General features: G+C 37.6%; 1 protein-coding gene across 2 annotated transcripts in view; it reads right to left on the reverse strand.

The window, feature by feature from the left end:
* LOC134665821 (methylcytosine dioxygenase TET-like) overlaps positions 1 to 12,534 on the reverse strand; it is a 138,734-nt gene extending 126,200 nt beyond the window's left edge. For both annotated transcript variants that reach the window (XM_063522811.1, XM_063522810.1), the window contains exon 1: positions 12,352 to 12,534. The gene's annotated coding sequence lies outside the window, so the exon portion shown is untranslated. The remainder of the gene's footprint in view (positions 1 to 12,351) is intronic.
* Between the last annotated feature and the right edge of the window lie 2,235 nt (positions 12,535 to 14,769).

A 14,769-nucleotide genomic window follows, 5' to 3' on the forward strand; every position in this document is an offset into this window, starting at 1 on the left:
TGTAAAATTCCGCTAGCCAAAAGCCATAATTATGGTATATTTAGAAAATTATAATAAAAGTACAATAAATCTGCAGGTGCTATATAGATTTATTGTATCTGTGTTACATAGGTATGTAACACGGACAAATAAGCAATCAACCAGTTGGATTGACGAGTGTCGCGTGGCCGAACAGTTTCGATTGAATCCATATCAGCAGACTGCCCACATCTTAATGAATCGCAGAAACAGGCATACCCTACATAGTTAATCAGGTGACTTATCGATTGTTCTATCTACTTCAAAGGCGACAAAACCGCTTACAACTAACCAAAGATATTAAAAGTGGTTGTAAATTGAAAACATTCCCGTTTTGAACACATTAAAACATATTCGCGAATACCCAGGTTAATCGTGAATTTATTTTGTTGAAAGCATAGGTATTGCCAGAAGTAAAAATATTCATTAGTAATAAGAAATAAAATTTCAATTCCATTAGGACAAGAACCAAAACCCAGCGATTATAAATGTAGAAATAGTACATTACTACAGAGGCCGGGACGAAAGGGGTTGCCGGCCGAAGACGGATAGGTCTGAGCGCGGGCAACCCCATTTCCCGCCGAGGTATGTATAGTGCTTTTCTCAAACATGCAATGAAATAAATAAAATAAAAAATCCACGAAACCCAAGTTTTATTTATAGAAAAAACTAAAAGTAAACTACACCCAAAATATAACCAACACGTACCTATATCATTATCACGCGTATGTTTTACACGAGTCGTGTATTTTTACTACCCGTATATTTTCATGTATCTTTGATTTTTTCGCCTTGTATCCGTCTGACTGTCGTTTTCGTCACATAAGTTTACATAGTCTTTCATGTTGATATCATGTTTCACATACATCGTTGCTTTATGCATGGAGTAAATTGCCATAAGCAACCATATACATACTTCGTCTTTGACTTGGCGGCAGAGGCAGCGTTATTTAAAATCAATTCTGCTTACGCTGCCAATTCCAACACCTACGATTACAATTAATATTAATTTCATTATTTCGTCGGAACTCATATTAAAGTCAAAAAATCAACACCATAAATCCAATAAAACAGAATGAATATTTTTCAACTTTACCTCCATAACAATTTAAAAAATATAACTGCGCGTGTTTGAGTAGACCTTTTTACCGCTAACGTTTAGATGAAATATTTTAAATGTTTTTATTTGTGTAGTTTTATAATTTAAAATTATAAAATTATAGAATGTATTATTTATTAAGTTCATGTTGAATTTTACAAATAAAACTGCAAATTATAGCAAACCTTGGTATTTTGGTTTTTTTTTATAGGCGTAGTGGCAGAGTGTCATTACGAACCATAAAGCAAATACTGCCTCTAATTTTTTTTAATGGATGAATGCCACGATGCTGTGTCACAAATATCTGTGAAATGAAAATTAAAAAAGAGGACTTTGCCGGCCTAGGCCTGCAAGATGTGTATGAAATTCCATTAACGACCTTTTGTCCTAGCCGCACCTGAAACGTCATACTTCGCAGCCTATTATAAGGAACATAACATCAATATTTCATTGCATGTTTGAGAAAAAAAATATATAAATTACGCTCTTCGATTGTTTTCTTCCTACCTAAACAAATTATTGTTACCTACGGAAAACCACTTTATACGATAGACTTCAGAGTTTAAATATCGAATAGAATTCAAGCCCAGTTGAGAGGTGGCGAGAGTCGTTATTTTACGCGCCGCGTTCTTAATTTGAAATAAGAAAGGAATTCAAGGAAATTTGCAAGTTATGGGTTGGCGCGGACATGTTTACTGGCAGAAGTCGCGCACGCGCGGTGCGCTGTTTTGAGGCGCGCAATCGATGGAATGATGACCGAATTTCGATTGTTATTGCGAATTTCTATTGTCTTCGTGATTTGTGACGATTGCAGAATGAAATCATTTATTTTTTTATTTTTAGGGTAGTAGAGTTAGACCAAGAAAAATCTGCAACGATTTTAATAGCATACGCAGTGCAAGTGTTATTTTAAACGTCTAACTTCTATGAAATTATGACGTATAAGTAACACTTGCACTGCGTGTGCTATCAAAACCCAAGAGATAATATAAAAAAAAAGATAATTTAAGTTTTTACTAAATACCTATTTTTATACTTAGGAATACAAATAAATAAACAAAACTACCCTTTATTCCTGTTTTTTGAAATCTGAAAAGGCGGAAAATCGTTAGCGGCGCTAAGGCACGCATCGAGGTCACCCCGTGACGTCACGTTATCTAGTAATGACGGGGAGCATTTGTGATACGGCATGCATGATCACGACACGAGGTGTGTGATAATGCTATGTGGTATTTACCTGCAAGTATTTTTCTCAAAGTATCTACATTTGCCTAGACATTTTAGTAGTACCTATCTAATCTACACGTAATGCTATTATGTATTCCGTTTGGATTTTTTTTGATATTACCATAAAGTTGTTTGTATGTAGTTCGAATATTTTAAGTCTTCGTAATGGAGTTGGTACAAATGCTAATTGTAATACAATTGGCAACGGTATAAACATTAATATGTTCCTACTTCCTATTATTTTTTGTGAAAATTTTGATTCAAAGAAAGTGATTCTTGTTTTCTATAGTTATAATTTAAATCATTCGCTACTGTACTGTAGCGAGTATAGCGCCATTTGAAGTATACCTGTACGGTTACCATCAGTTTGTCACTGACGTAAACGCCGTCGAGAACGTAATTTACTTTCTATACATCCTTTGCACTAATATACGAGTGCGAGCGAGATGTATAGAAAGTAAATTACGTTTTCGACGGCGTTTATGTCAGTGACAAACTGATGGTAACCGTACTGTACGGTTCCATGATTTTACGTGCTCTACATTTGCAAAAAAATCTGTATATGTGACGTTCCACGGGAAAAGGTACCTTATGAGGGTTTCTAGTTTCGGAGATATGAAATGTTTTGTAAAGAGGTGAAAAAATGCTCAATTTTTTTTTATTGTGTGATCTGAAACCTTAATGCGTAACGTTTGTTTACCTGTTTTTATTTTTGTTATAAGTTAGTTATAAGCCTAGTAATGTCGTCTCAGAGTTTAGTCGAAAAGGTACCTTATGGAAAAAAGATTGAAAATTCCCAAAAAAACTAGTCAATACGGGAAAAGAAGTTTGGTAGAGAACTGTATTAGCATTCTGCAAAACTAATTTGATAATTTCAGTTCTGGTTGGGGCGCCTAGCAAATATTATTTCCGTACATCGACCGACATTACAAATCCAAGTAGCCTGCTATTATACCAAAGTTACTCTCGTCAAGTCTTTCTTAACTAGTATAATCTTCATTTAGTTTGGTCGCATGCAATAAATCAGCCATTGGTTTGCTGAAAAATGCCAATACCCGACGCATTACCTTATGGAATATCTGAGGTCATTGAACCTCTATGCCGCTTGTCTTCAATGGCAACCAAAATATATTATTAATAAGAAATAGACGATTTATACCATCTTTACCCCAAAATATTATTAGTTTATCCTAACTGTTCCATCATCATCATGCCTCATCATGTAACTTAACCACAAAGTACCTTTTCATTACATACAAATTATTGGTCTTTTTTAAGATTATTATGACGAAGAACTAATTAAATTTGTGGCAGTTTAATGTAAATTAATATTTTCTATTCATAAAAGATAAACTTCAATGTGATTGATGTTTTGTAGTGATGTATTATTAGATTTATTTCCATAAGGTACCTTTTCGTAAATGTATGGAGCAAATACTGTAATTGTTATGTAAGTTTAAAGTGGCATAAGCGGTTAAATATAGTATTTAGTTGGGGTTTTAGGATTTATTTCATTTGAATGACAGAATTTCTTTCATATGTGCTCAGAAAAATTGATTGTGTGTTACATTAAAAGTAAAAATATTCAATTTTCTGATTTTATATGAAAAAGTCAGAAAATACATTTTCACCTCTAAATCGGTATTGTTTTTTGCTTAAACTGTCTCTCAGTGTCGTTTTCTAATAGATGCAATTTAAATCTTGAGAGCTCATTGCAATCAATCGTGAAAATGAAATAAAACTTTATTTTCAAGATATTGGTTAGTATACACATAAATCAGTCGATATCAAAGGTTTCTATTTGCATTACAGAACAAGTCGCAACATTTTTTTAATCTCAGATATATAAGGTATTATTATTTGTAGTCAACTATGTAACTTACTTCAGGAACATAGTTTTTTAGGCGGCTAAACTTAAAACTTCTCTATCGTAAAGTTGCTCATTTCACAACATTATTTTCAAAAAATCATATCTCTGTAACTACGCAACTTAGAAGGTTGATCTTTTGTGTTATCGATAGCTTATTTATTGTAGATTACTGGGGTATGCATAACTCCATACCCGCCATAAGGTACCTTTGCCCGTGGGACGTCATATATCAATGTGTGTGTAAATTATGAGTAGGTACCTATCTCAGCATCTTGCTAAAGAGTCCTAAGATCACTCCAACTCCAAGATCTTCTTAAAACAAACAGTAATTCATTAGACTCATACAAAACTAAACAGTTCCATCCATTAATGGCAAGTACGTAAAGCTAACTAGATTACGGCTATATTAAATTCACAAGCTAGTTAATGAAATTTGCTAACAAGCAGACGCGTGGGGCCACCGCGGCGGATTTCGGGAGTTGTCGTTATGACAGAAAGCCGAACATTCCAGGGACACCGAATTCGGCCGGGTTACACAGTGTAAACAATCTATAAATAGAGTTACACCATAGTAAAGCGTCACTATTTCGGCTACACTATTTTAAGGGAACTATTTTTGATGGTTTAAAACTGTGCCTTTAAATCGAAATGATAGGTGGGTCAGTTGAATTGAACTTGACATTAAGCAATATGACATCGTTTAATAGCTTAGCTAAAAAGAAAGGCGATCGAGACCATATTCTGTAGTTATCACTTGCTTAACAAAGTTACATTATACTGTAAAAAAATGTTTTACGTGCGACCTAGTAGAATATTTTGTTCTGAATATAGTTTTTGCTGATATAATAAATATACACAGCCATAAATTAATTTATATAAATAATTTATATATAAATAATTTTAAAACAACACATTTCTGTGTCATAAGTGATAAGACCCATATATTCCATATATATGAATGAATGAAAGTAGGTAACTAACCCACCTTATAAACAGGAAAATATCCATTCAATTAGCTTCTAAATTTAACCCTCCATTCAATAAAACGTGTTCTAAATTTAAAATGCTCTATTATTGGAATTTCAATTCCATCGGTTATTTTCAGCCAATCAGATCTATTCACGTTTTTCTATATTTAAACACGGAATGCTTTTGCTGATAGCCTGTCTTTGACATTTCGGACTTGCACAGATTTCTATTTATAAACAATATCTAATAATGTAGGTAGTCTGTGCGTGAAATGTATGGGATCCCATACATTCTACGACTCTCCTCTTTCCTTTCCAGGAGGATATTTTTTAATATTTTTAATGGTTGAAATTGTATGCACTTCAAGAAGGTAAATTGTGGCACGCTTGAATTTCCACTTCTTATACTTCGGCCAAAATGGAACACTCTTCTTATAGGTCTCCTACCTGGAAACCTTTGCAAGCAATCATCTTACAAATCTAGTACTAGACCTATGCAAAATCGACTTATTATGTACCTATCTATAAAATACGTCTGAATTCCTTTCGCATTCGTCTTAAGACGGTTTTATTCAAATGCTGTCGTCTTTTTTATGCAAATCCCAAGCAGCCAGTTCTAAATGGAATCAAAACAATTCCAAATTCAAGTTCAAGAAAATATTCAGCAAGCGATTGCGCCGTCAACTCCGCTAGTAATCACAAGGCAGAACTCTTTGTAGATGCGCACAAAGAGTGAACGAGAAAAAAAGATTAAAAGCTCACTCCAAACCAAACGGAACGCAGCTCTAAGCCCATGTGTGAGCGTGTGCTTACTTGGTGAAAACACTTATGTGTGCATAGGGATTCGTCTGATCCTTCCATGTGAGTGTTTTGCGAGGGTGTGTGCGCGGAACACGATAGTATCTGGGTCTCGGTTGTCAAGGGCGACCGTACAACCGCTTGCAGCGAAAGCGTTGCGCTTTCAGCTTTGCGTTGTAATTACACGGCTTATTTTTAGCATCGGATGTTGTCGCTTTTTTGTGCAATGCGCGGCGCAGCGCTGTTTAGATGTTCGGCCATCCTCGCCTGTAAACTTGAAATCGCGCCCTTGATTTCAGTTTATGGACTAATTCGAATTTCAAATAGACGACATAAACTCGGTGAAACAAACACCGCGTGGCTGTTTCCGAGTCGTCTCAGTCTGTTGACTTTGAAAATATAATGAAGTAACTTAGTAAATAGTCAGTAGCTGTGTCTTGCTCGAAATTTGAAAATGGTGCACGAATTATTTATACTAAAACACATCTCCTTGACGAACTATCAGAAACATAAGTGAGGCACATATTGTAGGAAGCCCCAACGTAAACTTGGCAACTCGCGTTCAAAAGATTGTAGTACTCAAGCGCACGCAACACAACACAATGCATTCGTCGAGAGGGGGAGAACAGATCGATATGGTTTAGTTTTCCCGGCGTCAGAGCGACCACTTCACTTAAAGGCATCAATTCCTTCGTATGCAAAAACATTTTAATGAAATGGTTTTTTTTCCAAAATGTACACACAAAATTAAGTTAGGACTGAAGTGGCAACAAATAAGTATGTATAAAATCAAATCATAATATTTATTTGCATAAATAAGGGTACAATGGGTGGTATACAAAGTTTTCGTTCCTTTTTTTTTTGTTCAGTTTTCGTTTCGTTCCTTATTTTTTATATTGAATCTTCAGTCTTTGTTGGCAATATTGCAGTGTATTTTGTGTAGGTACTTGGTAATTTCTGTTTGTTGTGTTGATGAACTCACGAATCATTTAGCCATATTTTAATGCAAAGTAACATTCTCATCGTGTTTTCGTTTTATTGAAATTTTTGTCCCTTGAAGTTTTCGCATCCACCACATTGTTACTAGTTTTTATTGGAGCAGCTGATTTTCGCTTACAAACCTAATTCGGCTCTTTTGCTTATTCTGATAATTAGATAATAATAATAATTTAGCCTATTATACGTCCCACTGCTGGGCACAGGCCTCCTCTCAAGTACGTGAGGGTTTGGGCTATAGTCCCCACGCTAGCCCAATGCGGATTGGGGACTTCACATACACCTTTGAATTTCTTCGCAGATGTATGCAGGTTTCCGATGATGAGGGGCCTTAATTTTGGTTTGGCACCGATTTTTCTTAAGCCACACGTAGAATGACTTAAAATCGGCATTTAGCATTTTTCAGGAGTATCAAAAGAACACCGCTCGTAATATAGTCATTGTTTCGTGTTCATTCGATCTCTTCCGACCTTCAGCCGAAGTGATTTAACATTTAAATCATTTATCAGGTTGGTACTGTTTGATCAGTCTACATCAAGCGACGTTTCCTGCGCGCACCGGAAACTGATATATATCCGCTGATCATAGCTGAGCATCACTGATAAGTAGATTCTTATTATTTATTCGCGTATTGGATCGGTTGCAAAACTTTATGCAATATTGTAAATCAAGAGTGAACAGGCACCTTCTGGGCGAGCTCGCTCCATCGTAGGCCACGTCTACGCCTCGGCTAGTCTGTGGCCATGAGTAAGCCCATTCATAATAAAAAAAAAAAATTTTGGTTACCACATTTTAACTGAGAACACCTTTTTGGATATTTCTATGTGAAAAAGTTTGAATATTGCCTAAAGTCCTTCACAAACGGAGCGATAAAATACCTAAAGATATATTATCCTATTATATATTAGCAAGACATCTTAAACTAAGCTTCTCTCTCTCTCTCTTTCTTTTTCTTATTCAGATTTATAATTAATGACGTGATATTTATTAGAAATGATGAGTCCTTTTGAGTAACGCTTCAAGGAGACCTGAAAAAGACCTACATTCTCAACTAAAAAAAAATTGAAAATCACAGTGTTAAAACTCAGTCGATTTCTTACCAACCCTAGTCATGGGTATAAAAATCCTCCAGTAGTCAGAACTTCGGCAGAGCTTCAGGTTTACATCAAAGAGCCGACTGTAAACTCCCAGCGTATTCTTTACAACAATACACGCCAATTCGAAGTTCTCGCGATCCAAGACTTGTTCGTTAACAATGATTATTAAAACTTCGCCATATCCATGCATTGGAAACTTTCTCACCGCGCTGTATATTCTGGTGTAATCACACAGGATACGCACATCAGCCTGATTGCCGTGCCGGTGCCGATTTGGTTCTCGATGGGTGTTATTTGCAGATCGGCATATGACAGTTAAAGGACACGATATATAAAATAGTTGGTTAAGTTCACTTTCCCAGCAGCAACGTGTAATATTTTAGTGACAAAGCTGCGAACGCTTAACAGCTTCAACCGACCGATTCAGAATGGTTATAAACCGTGAGACCATCATGATAATCATGGGCTAAATTAGCGACAACCTGTCGAAGTCATCAAAAGTAGGGATGTAGATTATGATAGCTTTTCCGTTGTTCTTATTCTTTATACAGATTTATGGATGCAACTAATGTCGTTAATAATCACCAGCGCAAGATGATCAAAAGCAAGATGAGGACCAAAAACAATAGGGACAAAAGAACATGAGGTTAATCCACAATTTGATAAGGCGCGATTTCTCGATATAGAGTTACGTCCCATCCCATTCAGCCGGTTGAATAGCGCCGCAGATGTGGCGTTTTTTCACAACCATCTTTCCCACACTACCACTTTTTCTGATGCCTCAAAACTATAGCACGCGTACCCTGCAGCTCCTTAACTCATTGCCATGCGACTTTCATCCATAAACACCCAAGCATAAGAGCTTCGCACTTCAGATTCAATAGCAAAATTAAGTGAGCGAAACGCACTTTTGTAAACATTTTTTGTGCTCACGTCTGTCTGTGCTATCGGATGCGACATCGGAAATTGAGCATTTTTTGTACTTACACCTATGAGATGGAATTGTTTGAAGGAAGTCGCATATTACAGTGACTATGATTTAGTATTGTTTCCTTTACAAAACTGTAGCAGGATCGACTTCACTTCTTTAGAACTTATTGGTTTCTGTTAAGAATAATGTTTAAAGTTCATTTCTGTAACATCGTGTCTATTGACGTAATATACCTATCCACAATAAGTATTTATATTTTTGAAAAAGGTTTTGAAGAGTAACTAAATGTACGATGTTAAATATTAAACGATGTTGAAGATTGGCCATACAGGGTAGGTTTTAGTTTTGATGTTGTCATAATAAAACTGATCTTAACCAGGTGGCCGTCACTAACATTTACATGTCTACCAGCGTATAAGAGCCCGAAATATATTGTGCTTATGCCGAACTAAGTTCGTACGTAAAGATCAATATTTGGATATGCCCCTATAATTTTCTCCTCTATCAGCACTGCCGATAAACTCTATGTATTTGCCGTAGGTACACAATTTTCTAACATTTGCCAATAGACCGGTGGCAGAACAAGAGCATTCACCGGCGCGACTCCCCCACTCGCTAAAATATTCCCCACAATTACATTTCTACCAAAACTTTTTCCAGCAGCGCTGTTTGAACTTTCCCTAGACGAAAAGCAAAAGTATAGAGGGAGAACATATATATCTCTAGAGCAGCATAGAACTTTCAGCGGTGTATACCGTGGACGTTATGAAAACTGAAAGCGTCTTTTCAGTTTGCTCTCAAGCAATAAAAGGAGGATTATCCTTCAAGAAAGTATGAATTAACTTAAGATATTTGTGGCAATATAGAATTGGGGGTAGGATGAAAGCCGCTCGAGACTTTAGTACAACATCGATTTAAAAGATTTCTAGGTAAGCTTGGTCTACCTAGCACGTAAGCATAATAATATTTATAGTAGAAATGTAAATACAGTCATAGTAGTAATCTTTTCCTATGTGCTCTACTGTAAATTCAAATTCCTAGAAACCGCGAAACATTTCAAACAACTTGTCATGTTATTTTTCTTTTAGAAATAAACATGTAAAATAAGTATGTTTCAGTTTCGCAGAGCTTCATCAGATTTCCCACAAAGCAAGGTAATCATTAACAATGAAAAATTTCCGAAACTAGACCGCCGTAGGAAACATAACTCGCTTGTTCAACTAAAAAGGAAGCATGTGGCATTGCACAATCCAGCCGCCGATGTACCAACAGTTAGCTCGGGCGAAATTGGCCAATTTGTTTATTTGTTTTCATTGGCCTCACTGAACTTGACTCCCCATTATCGCATTCACGGGAGGAAGGCGTATTATTTATTCGATTATTCCGTGGGACCGGGTCTTCGCAACTTCAAGAATGATATTTAACATTAATGCAGAGTTGGCATCACCAAACGGGTCTTCGCAACTTCAAGAACGATATTTTAACATTAAAGTAGAGTTGGCATGACCAAACGGATCTTCGCAACTTCAAGAATGATATTTAACATTAATGTAGAGTGGCATGACCAAACGGGTCTTCGCAACTTCAAGAATGATCTGTAATATTAATGCAGAGTTGGCGTCACCAAACTTATGTTTGCTTCTCTAATTTTCAAGTAGGCTATTCTCCTCGTTTCTGCTGGTGAGAGGATCTCTGATTCATTCTAAATGATGAATTCAATCTAAGTACATCGTAACTTTGCGAAATAGAGAAATGAAATGAATTTGTCATTCCAATGAAAATAATTTGCGAGACCAAAAGTATTCGGAAAACATTAGTCGTCGTTTCTTTATAGTTCATCCGATAAATATTCATTTCAGGAAGGTTTGTGTAAATCTCTTTTTGTTTGAGGCCTCTTCATTTCCAATTTATCTTGGTTCAAGCCTGTTCCCGAATCTCTAGTCAACAAAAGTTTCGACAACTTCTACCTACGTTGTTCGCTAGCTCGAACGAAACTAGAGGATTCAATTTAGCTCTCTACTGGCTAGTATATGTTGAGGGATAAAACTGATTCTCTGCTCCCTTAAGCGTAGGTACCTAATACACATTTCCTTAAGCTGACTTTAACTTGGGCATCAAGTACATTGTGCGTAGGATTCTAAGGCATGTTGAAATATGGTATATGCACAAATGCTTGTCTTTAAAGACTCAAGCATATCTATACACCAAGTATAATTGTAATAGTATTAATCTTTTGCAGAGCCATTGTTCTGTAATCGGGGTTTTCTTAAGGGAACCTAAATGTGGTAATGGAACTCTCAATCCCAAAATTATTCTTTTTCATCTTGGGTTCCTTCTAAAGAGCAATTTTCTCTTTTTAAGTAGGTATACAATGACCATCTTCTCCCTGTACTATTCTAAAAATTTTTGGCGTTTATTTTTCATTTTGCGTGATGTTTGAAATATTTGTACGTACATAGATGTACATATGTACTTAACCTTTCAATGTACAAAGGGTAATTTTATGTCGGCATGCGTCATACAAAAACGCATCTATCTTGAAAGACTAGGCTTCGACAAATGTTTTCATAGAAAACGTCAAACCGTTAAAGGCTTAATTGATATTGTTCGTTATCACAAACAACGAGATCGATTGTTATTGCCAAAGACGGAAAAATAGTTGATCTCAAGTATCGGCAGTTGTCTCGCAGACTATTTATGTAAAAAGTTACATAGGAAGATAGGCACACCGTAATAGGAAAAATGAGCGACTAATACGAGGGACTAGCGTCACTAGCGGGACGTATCAAGGCTCTACTGAGATGTAGGAAGAATAGGAACTACGGATGTGCAGTACGGATATGATGGTCGTTCTTGTCTACGTGACAGCGTGATTAAACAGTGTCCGTCACTTTCTATCCCACGGTGTTAAAAAGTGACAGTTATTTTATCACGTGGATAAAGATGGATAAAGCCATCCATAATATGCCGGCTGGAGTACACACGAGAGGAGGAAATGGCACCAGACCGTACACAATTCAACTAAAGGAAGTGCAATCTACAGGCGCATCGATAAAAATCGACATTCTTCCCACTTTAAACTCGTGTCAATTAAGGGCTTAAATGATGTGACATCATGCAGCAGTGGCAGCAGCCGATGCGTCATGCGATGACTGCTTCGTCGCTATCGATTCGCGAAAGCACACAACGAAAGCTCCAGCGGAAGCACGCGAACGCGCACAGCGCGCTTCACGCTCCACCGCCGACAAGCTGCCTACAACTAAAACGCACAAAAAACCAGAAGCTTCCTCGGAATCTACACTTCCACAACTCGAAAGCTCGCACAAAACTTTTCAATTCGGCGGTACCTTCTCTTGTGGCTCGATCCATGCGCCGTCTTCTTTCGCCGCCTCGGTAACACAAAACGGTTCGAAGGACGCGAAAAATAAACAAAAAGGGAATCGGAGTTCGCGATCGCGTCAGTTGCGCGTGTGTAGCTTCGCGCGGGGATGTGGTGCGCGTGTAAGCGCGGCGCGGTACGGCGGCGGACTGGCGCGCGCGGCGCTCGCGGGCCGGGGAGGGCGCCGCAGCTGCCGCGGCGGCCAATGGCGGGCGGTCACGTGACGCCGCACGCACCCCGCGCCGCGCACGCTTGTTTACAAATAATAATAATAGGCGCCGCTACAGCTACGCGCTACGAGCTACGCACAGCTGTCGTTGCATTTGGCGGGATTCGATTCGGTACCGGCTTCGATCTGTTTACGGAGCTTTCGCGTCTCTATCGATCCACGCGCTTTTACAAATTGAACGCGCCGTGTTTACCGGCGGAAGGTCCGTACTTTCCTTAACCTAAAAAAGGGTTGGTGTATAATAAAATTATTCTGCAATTTTAGCGGAGAGGGTGCGACATTCATCCCTATTCGCGACAGGTTGATGTTTCCGATTGTTTTGCGTTCAGGATGTAAGGTGCGAGGAGGGTGGTTGGTGAACCCCAGACCCCAGCGCGTTCCCCTCGTATCTGAGGAACTAGAGGTGGACCACTTGACAAACGGTAATAATTGATACACACCGTATTTAGGTCTGCACAGGTGGGCTAGTCCCCTCTTCACACCTTCCTTGAACTTTACTGGGATGATAAGGCGAGAAGCCGCTTCTTCCTACTTGTTACAAGGGTTATTTATTGTCAGAGGGGATGAGTATTGCCGTAGTATTGATAAAAATAAACAGCCGATGCAGCATCATTCCTAGACTTAGTAATTACCGTTCGCGTAATATACAATACACTCACAATGCATTTTGGACCAATTTTCGCCGTACCTAAAAGTGTATTGGGCATTTTTAATGGCACAACAGGTGCAGTACATAAAGGTTATGTAGCAGTGATTATATAAGTAACTACTGATTGGTCCATTACTATTCTTTACTTTCTTTCCTATTTTAATGTACTTTATGGGGTACCATTAACCACCAAATTCCGTCCCCTATCAAACGGAAAAAATAACAAAATGTAACCATGAATTTATAAACCTAATTGTTACAAATAATAAGCTAACCTACATACCTATATTTAGAGAGATAATATGTTTAATAAAGTTAGATTCATCGAATTTAAGCTGTTGTGAGACATACTAACATTGAATAATTTTACGGTTTAGACTCACTTGTTTTTAGTCACTCGCGCGACATGTTTCAAAACAAGTCTAAAAACAAGTAAAAACAAGTGAGTCTAAACCGTAAAATTATTCAAAGTTAGACTACCATTAGGCAATTAAACGGTGAAAATTAATAGGCGACCTGCTGAAAATTTGATAACGACCAAGTTAAATAATATCACAGTAAAATGTATTTTATGACTCATTAAACGCTCATTAATGGTGACGCAGTAATAGGTAGTACCCAAGTGTTTCATTTAAATCTACTTGTCGGCCAATAGTTATGTGCCATTAAAACGGAATCACAATAATTAGCTTCAATTAATTGTAAAATATAGAATACTAGTGACCCGCTCCGGCTTCGCACGGGTTAACAAATTATACACCTTCCTCAAGAATCACTCGAAAACCGCATCAAAATCCGTTCAGTTTATCGTGAACAATCATACAAACACACAAACAGACAGACGCGGCGGGGGACTTTGTTTTCTAAGGTGTAGTGGTGATAGTAGAGCCTTACCGTATGCAGTCGACCTTCTTACTCGGTTCAGTAACACATGATATATTTTCCGAATAAGTTTGAGATAATATTGCAATTTATTCTACTTCTTCTTCCTCGCGTTATCCCGGCATTTTGCCACGGCTCATGGGAGCCTAGGGTCTGCTTGACAACTAATCCCAAGAATTGACGTAGGCACTAGTTTTTACGAAAGCGACTGCCATCTGACGTTCCAACCCAGAGGGCAAACTAGGTATTATTGAGATTAGTCCGGTTTCCTCACGATGTTTTTCTTCATCGAAAAGCGACTGGTAAATATCAAATGATATTTCGTACATAAGATCCGAGAAAATCATTGGTACGAGGCGGGGTTTGAACCCGCGACCTCCGGATTGCAAGTCACACACTCTTACCGCTAGGCCACCATGCAGCGCTTAATAATATTGCAATTTATTGAGTGTATGAATATTCTTTATCTGCATTTTTACTTGGGCATAAGGAAATGGAAAATAATTAATTAATAACATAGAATAATAATGACTTCTTCATTTTAACTGCTTATTTAATCCAGTAAATTTGTCGAATTTTGTAACCTGGCTCTTTTGCGTCAAATCCGGTAGTTCTGATTTTTTGCA

The sequence above is a fragment of the Cydia fagiglandana genome, chromosome 7, assembly GCF_963556715.1.
Source record: "Cydia fagiglandana chromosome 7, ilCydFagi1.1, whole genome shotgun sequence".
Lineage (NCBI taxonomy): Eukaryota > Metazoa > Arthropoda > Insecta > Lepidoptera > Tortricidae > Cydia > Cydia fagiglandana.